The 16,049-nt window shown below is 41.3% G+C and overlaps 1 protein-coding gene across 5 annotated transcripts in view; it reads right to left on the bottom strand.

Moving 5' to 3' along the window:
* The window catches only part of si:ch211-285f17.1 (sickle tail protein), a 689,517-nt gene that overhangs the window by 299,693 nt on the left and 373,775 nt on the right, over positions 1–16,049 (bottom strand). The window lies entirely within an intron of this gene.

Genomic DNA, 16,049 nt, shown 5'->3' with positions numbered 1-16,049 from the left:
GTTAGGATGAGAGAAAGGGAATGGAGGAAGAGAGTGGGAAACAATGTGGGAGAAAAGGGGAGGAGAGAAAATGTGGGTTCAGGACAACAGAGGAACTGGAATGGATGGGGGGGTGGAGTGAAGAAGGGAGAACTATAGCAATACATAACAATAGAAACACTAATATATAATAACTAAATATAGTAGTTACAGAAGGCATTGTAACTAATACTAACGACACTATAATGATTACTGCAGTGATTTGTTTACATTAAACAATTACACTTACAACTGGGACTTAGAAAAATGTTGGACACTTGTTTATGTTCTTCCATTTCATGCTTAAATCACAACTATGAGTCATAGCTACAACTTGAGAAACATTCTGATCACTGAATTTTCTTCTCTTGATCGCTTAATCATTGATCAAGCTTTTGTTTCAACGTTCTTTTTCTCTAGCTGAGTTCTAATTATTTTAGTTGAATGCAATAGAGCATGTAAAAGCAAAATAAATGTTTGCAATTGAATATCTTTGGTATACAGTGTGATGTCATTTTGTGGTCATTGATTTCAATAGATCACTACTAGATGTCAGGTAATCAATGAATAAATGCTTTGCATCTCATATTAAATGCTTTTGAATCACAAATAAGTACTATGGAGTGAAAAATGATGTCAATTTTTTCTGGTGGACTTCATACACAGAACTGAAAATGTGTTGCTGGAAAAGCGCAGCAGGTCAGGCAGCATCCAAGGAGCAGGAGAGTCGACGTTTCGGGCATGAGCTTCCTGAAGAAGGGCTCATGCCCGAAACGTCGACACTCCTGCTCCTTGGAAGCTGCCTGACCTGCTGCACTTTTCCAGCAACACATCTTCAGCTCTGATCTCCAGCATCTGCAGTCCTCACTTTCTCCTAGAAGATTCATACACAGAATACCTACTAAAGATGCAGAATAAAAGCCGAATGAACGGCGGATGCTGTAAATCAGAAAGAAAAACAGAAGTTGCTGGAAAAGCTCAGCAAATCTGGCAGCATCTGTGAACAGAAATCAAAGTTAACATTTCGGGTCCGATGACCATTCCTCAGAACTGACCATAGACTGGGTGACTGCTTCACATTTACATTCTGCCCACAAAAGCTTCCAGTTGCGTGCCACTTTAACGGCTTTTGCCCGAAACGTCAATTCTCCTGCTCCTCGGATGCTGCCTGACCTGCTGTGCTTTCCCAGCACTACTCTAATCTTGACTCTAATCTCCAGCATCTGCAGTGTCCACTTTCACCCATTTTAACACACCACCCTGTTGCCTGGCCATTATATCTATCTCAGGCTTTCTACGGTGCTCCAGCGAAGCTCAGCGCAAGCTGGATAGAAAGCACACTTCATTTTCTACTTGGGGACCCTGCACTCCTCTGAATGCAATATTGAGTTCAATAATTTTAGGGGCTGTATTTCTCCAGCACTAAATGTTTTTATTTCAGATTCCTAACATCCACAGTACTTTGCTTATATGCCAATGAACAGATACTATCCATAATTTTAATGCAGAGAATAGGAAGCAGTCATTTCCTAATGCGTGTTACAAAATATACAACCTACACACGGGCTTTAGCAATCTTACACAGCCTACTTCTTTTCTGTTCTGGTTACACTTCTTCTGCAATACGAGCTCATATTAAAAAGTGATTAACTAATGGCTAGCTGATAAAGTGGGGCAAGAAGCCCAACAGCAATAAAATATTGACTGCTGTTGCTTGGGTGCAATTTAAGATAAGTCAAATTAAATCTTAGTAAGAGACACTGACATTATTAAAGTCACCTTCAATTTGGACTAAAAATCCATCATGAGTTAATTTTAAAATTTGTAATTGAAGATTGCATGGGAACATTAATTACACCAAAACACATCCAAATTTACAATTCCAAGTTACTCTTAGTCCAATGTGCTTTTATCATAACTGATGATGATTAATGCAAATGGAAGCTTGAAAACTGGTCCAAACCATAGACCTTTATCATCTAGTAAAGGGATGTGTAATTTACAGCCCACAGACTGCATGTTTGAACAATTTACAGCTCATTCACAGATTTTGCAAGGAGCTACCCCTGCAAACAGAAACCCTTTCTCTCCCTTATGTGCTGCCCCATGCTTATTATGAGCCTATTACTGTCGAAAATCTAGGAGAGAAACAGTGTGTGACGGCAGTGAGCAGCAGGAGACTTGGAGCTGAGGTAGTAAGACTGTAGGCAGGCTCTGATTTCTGGTTTTGTTTCAGATGTCCAAGGGTCTCTTTATTTCACAGACGAAAAAAGAGTAAGATTTGGAGCTGGAGGGGGTGGTCCTCTCACCCAGATCATGCTTGTCCCTGGGCACCTTCATGAGACAGTTGTTTAGGGGCAGATTGTGGAAGATGGGGGTTCCGCCAACCCACCTTGCCCTTCTTACTTCCTGGGAAGTTCTTGGGCACATAGTGCATGAGGGTCATCTTGTCTGGGATGTCATGGATAGCCACAACAATCAGAGTTGAGTAAGACCAAAGGGGGCTACTCCAGCTTAAGCAGCTTTTCTTGACTGGTCAAGGACAGCCAGCCCAGATCATTGCCACTGCTGAAAGCCAAAGATGAGTCGGGCAGGAACTACTTCCAGGGGCTGCCACTGGAAGGGGCCTGGCCTTTGGCTGTGCAGAATGGGCAACCCAGTGAGGGTCGGCAGCTCGTGGACACTTGCCTAGCAGGTAGTCAGCCTGGTGGTACATGTTGAAGTTCATGCAGCAGACTGCTAGATCGAGGACCTGTGGTGTTGTCATGGTACAGAACTTAGGCTGCAAGGCTTTTTCAACAACTTCTTGAAGCAGTTTTGTTGTTAATGGACATTCATTTCCCTAAAGAGATTTGTTTTTGAAAAAAAGTTATTTTTAAGATGAGTGAATAAGACATAGTGAAAGGGTTAAGAGAGAGGCAGAGGGAAATAGAGATGAGGGAAGCAATGAGAAAGAGAGAGGAAGGGTTAAGAGTATGGGTGAGGGAGCGGGAGAGGGGGAAAACAGACTGTGGGAGAAGGGATCACCAAGCTGAACGTCAACTTACTTTAAATTCCCACTTCCATGTGAATTCCAGTTAGGCTAACTTACCAAAGGTGACATAAGATCTATGTTAGTTAAACTTAACTTCAGAGCTCAGCACTGTCTCTGTCCCCTCCACAGTGATCATGAATGTGGGCTGATTCTCTTTCTCTCTTTGGCTCTGCTTCTTAATGTGTCTAAGACCGGAAGGCAGACATTTAGGGTGATGAGTAAGTGATTTAGAGGGGATCTCAATGTTTCTACCCAGAGCATGGTAGAAACATGAAACACACTGCCTGAGAGGGTGGGAGAGGCAGATATTCCTGCAACATTTAAGAAACATCTGGACGAGCACTTAAAATGCTAGGACGTTGTAGACTGTGGACCAATTTCAGGCAAATGAGGTTAGTACAGTTTGGTGTTTGTTGGTCGGCATAGACATGGTGGGTTGAAGGGCAATTTTGTATGCTGATGACTCTATAACTCTAAAAAATGCAAAACTTGGCTTCATTATTAATATCTGGTACTTGGTAATTTTTAATGGTCATTTCTATCAATTACTTATTTGCTTTATCAATTTCTTGGTTTTGAATTTTTTTTGATCAAGTTCACATTTCCTGATGTGATCCTGGAGGATGACAGAACTTCAAATTACCCAGCTCCACTTCCATGCAAAGATTGGCCATGACTGACTTAGAAGGATTGGGAGAGCAGATGCATGGGAACAGCATCCACAAGTTTCCCTGCAAGACACATGCTATTCTGACTTGGAGTTCCATTGTTGTTCTTTCTCTATCACTGGGTCAAAACCATGAGACTTCCCTTCCCAAAGGTACTGTGGGTGTACTTCAGGGACGGCAGAAGTTCCAATAAATACAGGTTTAGTGAGCATTGCTTATATCTATTTATTGGGCAACAAAAAACACCATATTAAAGTTAACATCACATTTTGACTAAGTTGTTAACTTTATTTATAATTTCATTATCGCAGAAAGGAAATAACTTGCTCAATGGATAACAAAAATTACTAGCAACAGAGCTTTATCCCAGGAACGCTTTGGCAGATGTTCAAAATTATAGACTTTTTAAATCAAAATACCACTGAATACCACATGGACTGATGATTAGTGATCTAGACCATTTCTGATTATCCCTAATAAAAGCAAAATATTACAGATGCTAGAAATCTGAAACAAACACAGAATGCTGAAGAAACTCAGCAGGTCTGGCAGCATCAGTGGAGACAGGCAGTTAATATTTCAAGTTCAGTATGACTCTTCTTCAGAAGAGAAGCTGAAGACACGAAATGTTAATTCTATTTCTCTCTCTACAGAAGCTACCAGACCTGCTGAGTTTCTCTGTCTTCATTCGCTTTGTCTTCATTCTCCTTACTCTATAAGGAATTTGTGTACTAGACAAGTTGATGAGGGTCGAGCGGTGGATGTGGTGTATATGAACTTCAGCAAGGCATTTGATAAGGTTCCCCATGGTAGGCCCGATCAGAAGATCAGGAGGAATGGGATACAGGGAAATTTAGCTGTCTGGAAACAGAATTGGCTGGTCGACAGAAAACAGCAAGTGGTAGTGGAAGGAAAGTATTCTCCCTGGAAGTCAGTGGTGAGTGGTGTTCCACAGGGCTCTGTTCTTTGGCCTCTACTCTTTGTAATTTTTATTAATGACTTGGATGAGGAGATTGAAGGATGGGTTAGCAAGTTTGCAGATGACACAAAGGTTGGAGGTGTCGTTGACAGTATAGAGGACTGTTGTCGGCTCTAGCGTGACATTGACAGGATGCAGAGATGGGTTGAGAGGTAGATGGAGTTCAACCTGGATAAATGCAAAGTGATGCATCTTGGAAGGTCAAAATTGAAAGTTGAGTACAGGATAAAAGACAGGATTCTTGGCAGTATGGAGGAACAGCGGATCTTGGTGTGCAGGTACATAGATTCCTTAAAATTGCCACCCAAGTGGACAGGGTTGTTAAGAAAGCATATGGTGTTTTGGCTTTCATTAACAGGGGGATTGAGTTTAAGAGCCGTGAGATCTTGTTGCAGCTCTATAAAACTTTGGTTAGACCGTACTTAGAATACCGTGTCCAGTTCTGGTCGCCCTATTATAGGAAAGATGTGGATGCTTTGGAGAGGGTTCAGAGGAGGTTTACCAGGATGCTGCCTGGAATGGAGGGCTTATCTTACAAAGAGAGGTTGATTGAGCTTGGATTTTTTTCATTGGAAAAAAGAAGGAAGAGAGGGTACCTAATTGAGGTGTAAAAGATAATGAGAGGCATAGATAGAATTGATAGCCAGAGATTTTTTTCCCAGGGCAGAAATTGTTAGCACGAGGGGTCGTAGTTTTAAGCTGTTTGGCGGAAAGTATAGAGGGGGATGTCAGAGGCGGGTTCTTTACGCAGAGAGTTGTGAGAGCATGGAATGCATTGCCAGCAGTTGTGGAAGCGAGGTCATTGGGGATAGTTAACAGACTGCTGGTCATGCAAATGGTCACAGAAATTTGAGGGTTCATACATTAGGTTTACCTTACATGAGGATCAATGGTCGGCACAACATCGTGGGCTGAAGGGCCTGTTCTGTGCTGTACTGTTCTATGATCTATGTGTAATATTTGAGCCTGTTAAAGACATTGATAATGTTAACATCAAAAACAGAAATTGCTGGAAACACTCAGCAGATTTGGCAGCACCTGTGGAGAGAAATCAGAGTTAACATTTCAGTTCCAGTGACCGTGGGATGGGGAAGGGGGTAAGGACTTAATGATAGGTAGGATAAAGCCCAAAGAGAAAGAAGACCAGTTGGATGGACAAAGGAGTAAATAATGATCAGGCTAGAAGGGTGAATAGCTGTTAATGGAGACTATTAGTGGCTAACAATGTGTGATGTGTAATAACAGACTATCTGGTAACAAGGCCTAGGAAGGATTGGCATAAGGACATGGGAGAAGCTCAAACCCTAGAGTTGTTGAACACGATTCAGAAGAACCTTGATTATCCAAAGGACACAGACGGGGAATATTTAGTTTCATTAATTGAATGCCGGATAATCGAATGCCGGATAACATAGTTTAGCCAAGCATCGAGACCTTGCAATCTTGCTGGATAATCTGATATTCGTATAGCGAGGTTCCTCTGTATTAAGTCCAGAAGGTTGTAGAGTTCCTAAATGGAAAATGAGGTACTGTTCTTTCAGCTTGTGCTGAGCTGAGCTTCACTGGAGCGCTGCACCAAACCTGAGACAGAAATGTTGGCCAGGGAACAGGGTGATGTGTTAAACTGGCAGGCAACTGGAAGCTCAGGATCTTTTTTGCAGACAAAATGTGGAAGATCTGTGAAGCAGTTACCCAGTCTATGCTTTATTTCGCTAATGTAGAACAGAACAGAGTGTAAGCAGCAAGTGTAATAGACTGGATTGAATGAAGTGCAGGTAAAGGATTGGGCCCTTGGATACTGGGGAGGGAGGAAGTAGACGGACGTGTTACACCTTCAGTGGTTGCAGGGGAAAGTGCTATTGGGCTGAATGGAGGGTGTTGGGAGTGAAGGAGGAGTGGACCAGGGTTTCCCAGAGGAAACCGTCTCTGCAGAAGGCTGACAAGGGACATAATGTCAAAATCCAAAATAATTATTCAAAGAAGAACAGTAGTATGCAAATATTGTCATGATTAACCATGTTTACTAGATATTTAAATTTTCTAATCTTATACTACACTATTTGCTTGATTGCATTCTTTCTGGAAAATTGATGTATTCAGTTTATGTACTTTATAGAGTCTGACTGTAAGTCAAAAAATAGACTAAATGCTAATTTAAAAGGGAATTGAGTTAAAACCTGAAAGAAACTTGCAGCTTAAACTGAAACTCCCTGCACGTCTACACACTAACACACACAGACAAATGATCATCCTCGATTAAATTAGTTCATAAACTTTCCACAGATGCTACCTGACCTTGAATATTGTCAGCACTTTCTGTTTATATTGCAGATTTCCTGCATCTGCAATATCTTCAGAGTCAACACTATATGAAAGTGTAAATGTCTGAGATAGAATGTCAGGAAGTCATAGCTTTTCTTTCCATACAAGTTAGTAGAAATCAAGTTCAAACTAGAGAGTTTCCCATAATGTGATTTTATGTGCCTTGGGTCAGAGAGGTAACCATACCATTGGTTCAATGAAGATATAAGCCTCCCAGGAGGCTTATATAACCAAAGAAAAAGAAGACACAATATTAAGTTAGCCAAGACTACTGAACAAAAACCAGCTAATATAAATTTTAAATCTCTATACACTCAGTAATGTTGTTTAACATGTAAATATTCAGCTTACTCCTGATTGCAGTTAAAATTGTATGATGTGCATACTTGAAACCTATCTCCTGAAGCTACCTCCTCTCATCCCACTATATGCTGCCCCTTAGTGACATCATCTGAAATCACAATCTCAGGTTCCACATGTACATTCTACTGTCCCATACTACCATCTCTCTCTACCATCCAATGTTTTTAAACCATCAGACTGCTGGTGCTGGGTTCAAAACTCAAGGAGGTAAATTTTCTTCCAACTCAATATTGGGAAAATTGAGGCCAGTGTCATTGCTGACTCCAACCCTCTGCCTGGCAGTTACCTGAAACTGAATCAGACTGTTCACAGCATCGGTGTCATACCTGGATTTGGGATGACTTTCCTATAAATACTTGCAATCATCAGGATCATGCTATCTATAAACATTGCTGAAAATATGTTGCTGGTTAAAGCGCAGCAGGTCAGGCAGCATCCAAGGAACAGGAAATTCGACGTTTCGGGCTAAAGCCCTTCATCCTGATGAAGGGCTTTAGCCCAAAACGTCAAATTTCCTGCTCCTTGGATGCTGCCCTGACCTGCTGCACTTTAACCAGCAACACATTTTCAGCTCTGATCTCCAGCATCTGCAGACCTCACTTTTTACTCGAAGATCTATAAACATTGCTCAACTATGTTCTTGCCTCAGCTTGTCTGCTGTTAACACACCCATTCATGCCTTTGTTCAGTCTGGGTATGACTATTCCGATGTTCTCCTGTCCACTTCCTATAACCCTGAGATCATTCAAAGCACTGCTGCCCACATCCTAAATTGCATCAAATTGCATTCACCCATCATTCATTCGCTGATTTACCGTGGCTCCTATTCATCACGACCTCAATTTTCAAATTTTGTTTTAAACTCTGTTCTGAAGAAGTCCTACTGGACTTGGAAGCTTAACTCTGTTTCTATTTCCCCAGATGCTACCAAACCTGTTAAATTTCTCTGGCATTTTCTGTATTGGTTTAAATTTTCTCCATTGTTTTTAAATCCACGAAGGCCTCACCTCTCCCCATCTCTGTGATCATCTTCAACCCTGCCACCTGCAAACATATTTACACTCCCTCAACTCTGGCCTTCTATGCATCCTCTATTTTAAATCCTCCACCTTTGATCTCCAGGCTTCAGCTGTCTAGGTCCTAAAGCTCTCTAAGTCTCTATCCTTCTCTTCAAATATAAGCCTTTCTTTAAATACTAACTCGTAGATCAAGTTTTTTTTAAAGTTACACCTCTAACCTCTAAGTTACGCCTTGTAAATGGTTCCGTGTCAAATTTTGTTTCAGAACTTTTTTTCAAAGTGCCTTGGGACATTTTAGGATGCTAAAGTTATGACATAAATAAAAACTGTTGCATTGTAGAAAAAGATGAATAATAAACATCCAATAAGATCCAGTTAGATTGCCAGAAAATCAATTCTGCCTCTTAGCTTGCCTTCTGGCTAAATAAGGAACAATGAAATCAACTCATAGTATAACTGACAACAAAAGCAAAAACTGTGGGAATTGGAATAACAACAGAACACACGTCCTTAATACAAAGAAACGTTCAATGTTCATTCCAAAAGGGACTGAGATGCCAGGTGACAGTTTCTAGTAGAGTTCAGGAAGGTAACAAAAAAAATGCCTCGAAGAAGCAAAATTTGAGAAAACATTTGAAGGTGAGAGAAATGTAACAAAATGGATATATTTGGGAACATTACTATAGAATGGACAGTGAAATAGTTGAAGGCACTAACATCAAGGCTGAGGTGCAGTACAGAATCAAAACAGAGGGAAAAAGTGAGGACTGCAGATGCTGTAGATCACAGTTGAGAGTGCAGTGCTGAAAAAGCACGGCAGGTCAGGCAGCATCTGAGGAGCAGGAGAATTGGCATATTGGGCATAAGTCCTTCATTCCTGATGAAGGGTTAATGCCTGAAACGCCGATTCTCCTGCTCCTTGGATACTGCCTGACCTACTGTGGAGATACAAAACAGACCCAACATTGGAAGACTGAAGGCCGAAAGCAAAGAATTAGGACGAAAACAGTTTGCAGAAGTAGGATGGTGCAAGGTTGTGACATTAATTTTGCATCTGTCAAAAATGTCACCGGGTAATCTTTTGTTTGAACTTAAACGAACACCAGAGTTTTATATTTGTTAAAAAAAAACTGTTAGGAAGCTCAAATTATTAGGTAATTTGAAATAATGAAGCAGTGAATTCTCATGTCTTCAGTTCCTTGTCTGTTAAAATATTTCAGGATGTTTTCCAAAAGAAGGGTATTAGATATTGAGTCATTACTGTATTGGGCAAAAAGTGAGGGGAAATGTTTTCTCTGTCATTTACTTCTGTTTTATTTTTCTGTTTCTCAGAGCATTCTCAGGTCATTCAGTAGGGTTCTTCAGGGTGCCAGGCTGAACACAGAGATACTACAGCTCAGTCTGGTTCCATTCCAATATCGGAACAGCAGACCAAAAATTAATTTTGTTAGTAAAGAATGGATTTGTTTTCACTTAAAGGTTATTAGTTGCATTTGTAATTGGAAAAGTGGGGACATGCATATTGCCTCAGCCTTGATGTTAGTGCCTTCAACTATTTCACTGTCCATTTCTGGTTTTATTATTTGGAAAGAAACTTATGACTAAATATTGAAGAAAGATCATATAAAAGGCATTGATTAGGAATGTTGTGAAAACTATTTAATGGAGAAAAATAAACCCAGATAAATATCACAACAAAAGATAATCCAATTTGGGGGGGGGGGGCGGAAATCAACATTTTTAAAACCACCAACTATGTCAGTCATTCTTTCAAGTTTTCATGCAGCCTTTTTAAATATGCAATATGATAAACCCAAGTACTTGCCATTTTAGATACAAATAGGAATATCTTGTATAAAACTTGTCAACATGGGTGAGGTGGAAAAAATAATATTTAGCACAATAAATATAACTTAAAATGAAAGCAAAATATTGTATTTCTAGTCTGAGTTTAAGTAGCCATTTTGTAGTTTGACCCCTCAGCCAAGCTTAAAAGTTCACAGTACTTCTGTTTTGCTTTGCTGCTTAGCTCAGATTCAAAGCCAGAGTCTAGATTAGAGTGGTGCTGGAAAAGCACAACAGTTCAGGCAGCACCCAAGAAGCAGGAAAATCAACGTTTCGGGCAAAAGCCCTTCATTAGGACCGAAGGCAAATACAAAGCCAGTCTACTTGTCATGTTTGACATCTATGATCAGTCAAAAGAGGGCATGTTGCTGTATGGCACTGTGCAATGACAATCTCATACCTATACCACGTTCCAGCAACCTACGAGGCAAATACACAGCGTATGCTTCAACCAATGGAGATTAGACCTCAGACAGCCCAAGGGAGACAGCCTTCAGTCAGGGGATCCAGACATAGCAAGTGAAAGACAGCATCCATTATCAGTTCAGGGGCTTGGACATGGTGAGTTAGCTTAGACAGTCAGGGTCACAGAAATTTACCTCTACATTCTAGGACTGGGCTACAATCATTCAGGGAGTTGAGTACAGGTCAATCAGGGGTCTGGTCAGTCAACAATCAGGGCTGTTCTTTCAAATCAGTCCAGGTGGTGGGGCACAACCACTCCTGGTGATCAGGTCAATCTAAGTCAAAGGGGGTTAGAGGTGGGAGGGGAGGGTGATAGTTACAGTGGAAGTGGGGATCATTGATGGTCACATCTGCTCAGGCTTTGACAGGCTGGCTGTGGTTAGAATAACTAAGCTGTAGGTTATACCGAACATTGATAGTAGAGTAGTACTTATGCAGGGTTAAGAGATGGAATGAGGGTAAGGATGGGTAAGCTGTGTAGACTGTTTCTTAAATAGCACTTACATTTGCAAATGTGCACTTGCATTTGCAATGCATTATCATCTGTGCCATCTTTCTACCCTCAGAAGTATCTTGTATTTGTTTCCCTCCCACTATGTGCATGGTGAAGGGCAACTCCTAGCTAGCAGTGTTTGACCTTCTGCTCAACTGAGCTTTAAAAATGTGCCATGGCCAAGAATTCCAGGAAGTCCAGACAGTGGCATGTGGAAAGGGAAGACAAATGGGGCATGATAGATAATGAGCTGAAAAATATGTTGCTGGAAAAGCGCAGCAGGTCAGGCAGCATCCAAAGAGCAGGAGGATCAACATTTCAGGCATGAGCCCTTCTTCTTCCTGAAGAAGGGCTCATGCCCGAAATGTCGATTCTCCTGCATTCCTGAAGAAGGGCTCATGCTCGAAACGTCGATTCTCCTGCAATTCCTGAAGAAGGGCTCATGCCCGGAACTTCGATTCTCCTGCTCTTTGGATGCTGCCTGACCTGCATTTTTCCAGCAACACATTTTTCAGCTCTGATCTCCAGCATCTGCAGTCCTCACTTTCTCCGCATAGATAATGAGGCAAGTTTTGGAGAATTGCGAGAGAAAGCCCACTAAGACCCACGAAGAGATATGCTCCAGGAAACTTACCAACTTTGACACAAAGCCAAATTCTGGCAAAATTTACCTTGTAAAAGAGGTATTGTTACACTTTACATGCAGATGCACAGAGTCCACATTCTCCTTTAAGTTTTATCCAAGTCAAAATAAATAAGCATAGCACATGTCACTAAAACAAAACTATTTGCAGGAAATGTTTGCAACCTTACTGATTATTTTAAAATGACATATCATATTAATCAAGTTTGGAATAGTCCTTATGTCACAACTTCACTGGTTAGAGACGTTCATAGGTGGTGGAGGGGGAGGGTGGGGGCGCAGGCACATTCCAACACCAAGAAGGGGCCCAGGAATAAACTTCCTAATATCTTCAATAATCTAATGAGCACAGACAAGATAGAGATGACTAGGTGTGGAGGAGTCACAGATTCTGCAAGTAATAAATTGAGAAGGGGGTTAGTAATACATCAGTACAGACTGTAGCATATTTCTGAGTGACTGGTGAGAGAGGATTGTTCGAGACTTTCAGGTGTTCAATTTTCTGGATGCAGCTGAAATTTAATGAAATAAGAGAGATAATAAAGAAAAACAAATGAATGTAAGAGTCAGAAAATAATAGACAAAAAACAGTATGACCATGGTAGTTTTGATTGTAAAAATCAATCATGACATACAAACAGTGCTTACAGGGAACAAAGTGTTCTGCAGTAAGGTGTCAATCCAGACTTGTTACCTGTGAACAACACTTTCATCACAATTTTCACTGGAACTTGGCAATTTTGAGCATAGACTGTTGAGAGGTCGTATTACTCATCTCTGATTTGGTAAAGAGAACCTTTTTTTGCTTTGGTTTGAAGGCAATCCAACATTTCAAATGCATCACTTAAATGGCCAAAGTCTTTGAACCAATGACTGCTCCTAGATCCACACTTGGCTTGAACTGAACATGAAGATTTTTGTTACTATGAATCAAATAATCCATTCCTTTGTATTAGAAACAGTATACAGATTGGTCAGACAAAATAATATGGCAGCCACTCAATCAATTACTCAATAGTAAAGTGAAGTTGTTGTATATCATGTGTGATTTCTTTGTTTTAATACAAACATATCCTGTTCACTTGGTAGCGCATCAGAAATTTCTCCATAAACCTGGTTGGATGAATTCTAACAGTCAAAGTTAACCTGCTTTGTTTAATAGAAATTAGGCTTTCTCAGGATTGATCCCCAGTCTGTCAAGTTACCTGACATCAGCCAGAATAATGCCAGTTCCACAACTATAACTGAACTGGTGGCCATGTTGAGAAGGAGGAAATTGGTCCCCACTACTGGTCACTATACAGATATAAATTTATAAACATAAGTAATTCACATTTATTCTGCTATAAAACAATCTAAATAACAAGAGCTGTCACCGGACCTCCATAGGGAAGTCAAGATAAGTAATGAAAGGCTTGATTGCAAAGATAAAGAAGGGTCATAAACATAAGCAGTAAAGTAGTAATAAGGTTTGCTTTTGGGAGGAATCTCCACAAAGCAGGGCCATAAAATCTGCAAAAGTGGTGAGGGTGAGAAAGCACAAGATGAAGCAAAAGCCATGGATCAGGGGACACACGAAGGAATATACAACAAGTCAGGCACAATTCAGAAATTTGTGAAGCTTGTGTAAACTGTTTCAAAACCCAAACACCCAGAAAGAAAAACAGTTACATTCAAGCAGCAATTCTCACAATCGCAGAAGATCTCAAAGTGTTTCATGGTGAATATGGTTATTTTGAACAAGATTGTTGAGGGATCCAAGAGGGCATTGGATGATTATTTGTATAGAAATAACGTTAAGGTTATGGGGAGAGAAAGCAAGAGGTTGGTAAGAGATAATGATGCTTGTTTGAAGAGTTAGTGCAGGCATGATGCAGCTGGAAGCCAAATTCTTGAAAGGCTGGAAGAAACAACTCTACACTTAGTACTCAGTAACAAACAGGCCTATTAGAAGCTAGGAATAATTTCAGATTGGTTCCTGTGATGACTATAATTCTGTAGAGAATGTGAAGTAACATATAAATGGGAATTGGGACATTAGTCATGTTAAGAATGAAAGATGTCTTTGCAATAATATAGAATTTTATTAGCAGTACTACATAATGTTTAGCTGATACAGATTTTATTTTGTTGGTTACTTGAAACTGTTTTGTTCAATTCATTTAAGCTGGTCACTGAGTTCAATTTTCTTTTTAACTGGTCTCTATGGGGATTGTAATAACATAGACAACAAGATAATTGTTTTTATAATATTGTTTGACTGATCAATGCTGACTGGATGCAGGGACTCCACTCAATGTCAAAGTGACAGATGTGTGAAAATGAGTTTCAGGATCAGGTAAGTGCTGTGCAGAGTAATGTTGCAGTGAGAGAAGTAAATGACAATAAAAGCAAAATACAATGGATTCTAGAGATCTGAAGTAAAAACAAACTGCTCATCAGCAGATCCATCTGTGGAGAGAGAAACAAAGTTAATGTTTTGTGTCAAATATGACTTCCACAGAATTGAGTGAAGGGAGAAACAAGAAGAGTTGAATGTGTGGGGAGGGGAGGAAGAAGAACAAAAGTAATGATGGCCTTGGATAGAGTAGGCAGCAGGAAAGATTAAATGAGAAAGATGTCATGGAACAAGGGGACTGGCAATGGATGTAGTAAAACAAAGCAAAGCATTGGTCTGGAGTAATTGAGAATAGCAGAGTAAAGAACAATTCCTCACAAAAGCAAAACATGACAAATAAAACTCAGAATGGCACATGGCAAATATAAAGAAAAATAGTAGGCAAAGTTCATGGTCTGAAATTGTTGCAATCAATGTTGAAGTTAGAAAGCTGTAAAATTTCTAAACATTTCTATAAATCGACCGACTCCCACAGCTACCTAGACTACACCTCCTCCCACCCCGTCCCCTGTAAAAATGCCATCCCATTTTCCCAATTCCTTCGTCTCCACCGATCTGCTCCCAGGAGGACCAGTTCAAGTACCGAACAACCCAGATGGCCTCCTTCTTCAAAGACCGCAATATCCCCCCAGACATGATCGACGATGCTCTCCACCGCATCTCCTCCACTTCCTGCTCCTCCGCCCTTGAGCCCTACCCCTCCAATCGCGACCAGGACAGAACCCCACTAGTCCTCACCTACCACCCCACCAACCGCCATTTTCATCATACCATCCGTCGTCATTTCCACCACCTCCAAACGGACCCCATCATCAGGGATATATTTCCCTCCCCTCCACTAACAGCATTCCGAAAAGACTACTCCCTCCATGACTCCCTTGTCACCCCCCACCAACCCAAACTCCACTCCTGGCACCTTCCCCTGCAACCGCAAGAAATGCAAATCTTGCGCCCACACCTCCCCCCTTACTTCCCTCCAAGGCCGCAAGGGATCCTTCCATATCCGCACAAATTCACCTGCACCTCCACACTCATCATTTACTGCATCCGCTGCACTTGATGTGGCCTCCTCTATATTGGGGAGACAGGCCGCCTACTTTCGGAATGTTTCAGAGAACACCTCTGGGACACCTGGACCAACCAACCCAACCACCCCGTGGCGCAACACTTCAACTCCCCCTCCCACTCCACCAAGGACATGCAGGTCCTTGGACTCCTCCATCGCCAGACCATAACAACACGGCAGCTGGAGGAAGAGCGCCTCATCTTCCGCCTGGGAAACCTCCAACCACAAGGGATGAACTCGGATTTCTCCAGTTTCCTCATTTCCCCTCCCCCCACCTTGTCTCAGTCCCAACCCTCAAACTCAGCACCACCTTCCTAACCTGGAATCTTCTTCCTGACCTCTCCGTCCCCAACCCCACTCCAGCCTATCACCTTCACCTTAACTTCCTTCCACCTATCGCATTTCCAATGCCCCTCCCCCAAGTCCCTCCTCCCTACCTTTTATCTTATCCTGCTGGACACACTTTCCTCATTCCTGAAGAAGGGCTCATGCCTGAAACGTCGATTCTCCTGTTCCTTGGATGCTGCCTGACTTGCCGCTATTTTCCAGCAACACATTTTCAGCTCTGATCTCCAGCATCTGCAGTCCTCACTTTCTCCTAGAAAATTCCTAAAGGAACTGATCTTACTTTTCTATCAAATGTGAGATTGCCATTCAAGTCTGAGTTGAACAAGACACCAAGGCTGTGTACACTCATTTACATCAGTAAATAATGAGGGTGGATTTTGGAGTCTGT

The sequence above is a fragment of the Hemiscyllium ocellatum genome, chromosome 5 (assembly GCF_020745735.1).
Source record: "Hemiscyllium ocellatum isolate sHemOce1 chromosome 5, sHemOce1.pat.X.cur, whole genome shotgun sequence".
Lineage (NCBI taxonomy): Eukaryota > Metazoa > Chordata > Chondrichthyes > Orectolobiformes > Hemiscylliidae > Hemiscyllium > Hemiscyllium ocellatum.
This window is presented reverse-complemented; position numbering and strand designations above follow the sequence as displayed.